The following is a 2,910-nucleotide window of genomic DNA, read 5'->3' as shown; positions in this document are numbered from 1 at the left end:
GTTGATATATAATAACTCTTCATGCTCGCATCATGCATCATCATATATAATAAGTCCTACTAATTAATCATCACCATACAACTTCTACTCGTTATTAATAACAAGTCATACGATCATCATCCTCATAGTCATCGAACCAACCCTACTTAATTGTTCTTAGCACATGATCATCAGTATTAGGTAGGACCTAAATACCCTCTTTAAGGTAAAATAGCATAAAACTATATAGACTCTGACTCTCCATTATGGAGAATGGAGATCATCTTGTCTCCAATTCTTGTGCTTCGCTTCCTTTTGCTTCCAAGAACCTCCTTACGACTGTCCATATATTTTTTCCATTCTTTGATTGTCATGTCTCCACTTCTTTTAGAAATCCGGTATAGACAGTTGAGATTCGTAGGACGACCTGTTTGTATGTTCAAAACATCAAGGCGACCGTGTTGGTACATCAGATGAGGCACACAATCATACGGGATTATCTGTTGAAAAACATAGTAATAACTTCGTAGTTAGCAATGATGTACTAGTTTTAGAAGTATGCGAAAGATCCACGGATGTCGTAATAGTAAAAAAGCTTACCAGGGTATCTCCATGGTAGTTATCGTAGTTCAACATGTGCACTAGTGGCACGTATTGACCATAATGTTGAGCTGTTCGATTGTAGATATTGTAATTCTCAAGATCGGTACAAAATACGATCAGATGATTTTTCTCTTGATAAGTTAATTCGGAGCCATCGGTGTAGTGGGTTTTGTCTACCATCTTCCGCACATTCTTTGAAGAATGAAAATAAGCTGTCAATGAAAATAAGCTGTCAACTATTTTGAAATAAACAATATAAATTACTTAATAACTATGTTTGAAAAGCTCACATAGGAGAAGATTTGGAAGCGTATCAGCAAGGACCCAAATGTCCATATTGTCTTGCTCGATTTTAGGATCACCAAGATCCATGGTGACAAGCATACCCTTATCAAAACCATACATCTTGCAAAGTGTTTCCCAATTTTTGCAACCAAAATGGGTTACACTCTCAGAATTGTATAGCTTTACTTCAAAATCCACACCATGATGGGTCCTTAGGTGAATTTCCTTTGTTTCCATACTTTCATGGTCTTTAAAACCCATCCTCTCCAAGACATAGCGTCTTGCATAGCATGGGATAAGCTAGTCGAATTGGAAAAGATGAAAAGTACATGCTGAAGTAGTTGAAGTCGTGATTAATTACGAAAAAAACTCTTGTCGTTGTTGCGTACCATTTTAACATCGAAGGTCTCCTCGAGCTTAATGCTAAAGCGTCGATCATCGTCCAGCTCAAGGAACCTGTCGCACATACCTCGGTCTTCGTGGCACCAGTCGCACTCCCCCGGGCGGTTTTCGTCGTCTGAGTACGACATTTCCTATGTTCATAATTCAAATATTAAACTTTTACAATTAAATATTAAACTCGCTACCCCACGAAATAGTCGGGATTCTTCGTCCTCTCATATATGGTGGAGACTCTATAGACTTAAAGTCAACCCGAGGACTCATATTATCGAACTCATATTGACATGGAGATTTGGTTGGTCTCACCTCGAGGTCGGAGGGGGGTCGGTGACGGGGACGACGGCGCGGATAATGGAGGGGGCTCCTAGATTTCTGTAAAAACAAAAACCCTATAAGCTATCAAGTAATCAAATGCATACGCCTTGCATAGTGGTCTCCAATTTTAGCATTCAAAGTAGGAGTACTTTTCCAATTTGAGCATTCAATAAGCAAAACCAAACCGTAAAATAAAGTAGTATTCAAATTAGCATGCATTCAATTATAAACAAAACTACATCATCTGTTGTGTCTGTGCATCGTCGAATATTATCACTAATACTCCTTGAATACTATCATACATATAGCAACGCTAATACAGCTAGAACTGTAGCGTCTGACGGGTATCATCGCGGACGGTGGATACCCAAAGAGAAGAAACCATCACACGATCATAGCTCTACAGGATCATAGCTCCAGTGAGATCCCTGAAGAACCTGCCAGGTATTGCCGAACCTGCCCTCCAACGCAACCATGTAGCGACGGACGTGCTCGTCATCCTCGCTGACACGGCGACGTGCCACCTCCGCGGTGTCCGGAAGCCTCGGCACGGTCACCGGCCCAAGCAAACGCCACCAAATAAGGATCGAGTCAACGACGGGCTAGCTCCTCACCAACCTACGCCCCCTGAAAGGTAGCACCTCCCAATACCAGCCCGGTGGAGCCCAATCCCGGACATGGCCCCTCTGATCAAGCTGGCCTTCTCCGCCAAGTCGACGACGAGGATGAGGGATAGGCATCATCGACGTCGATGCTGGATTAATTGCTTGAACTAAAAAAATAAACTAGTTCTATTAATTTTCTTGCTAAAAATAAACTACTTCCATATATAGTAAAATAAAGTAGTTTTATTAAATTTACTATTCAACTACTAAGCACTTGCTATAGATAAATAAAATAAAGTAGTACTTACTAAAAATAAACTACTTCTATATATAGTAAAATTTAATAAGTAGTTTTATTAAATCAACTAGTTCAACTACTAAGCACTAACCTAAAATCGATATCTACTAACCTAAATAAAAAATTAATACATATATGAAAAAAACATATGTAAACAAAAGAATGCTATGAACATTATATTCATACATACATAGCTACATCCATTCATCATATAGCTACCACATTATTCATACAAACAAAAAATGCAATGAACAAAAAAATAATAGAGATTATATAAAAAAAAGCACTAAACAGAGCCGTGGCGGCGGCGCGGCTCACATCGAGGGCGGCCTGCGAGGGCGACGGCTGGGGCGGCGAGGGCGACGGTGATGGCCACGGTGGGGGGGCGGGCCGGGGCAGGGCGTGGCCGGCGACGACGACGAC

This window comes from Triticum dicoccoides, chromosome 5B, assembly GCF_002162155.2.
Source record: "Triticum dicoccoides isolate Atlit2015 ecotype Zavitan chromosome 5B, WEW_v2.0, whole genome shotgun sequence".
Classification (NCBI taxonomy): Eukaryota; Viridiplantae; Streptophyta; class Magnoliopsida; order Poales; family Poaceae; genus Triticum; species Triticum dicoccoides.
The sequence above is the reverse complement of the archived record's forward strand: the minus strand, read 5'-3'. Positions refer to the sequence as shown.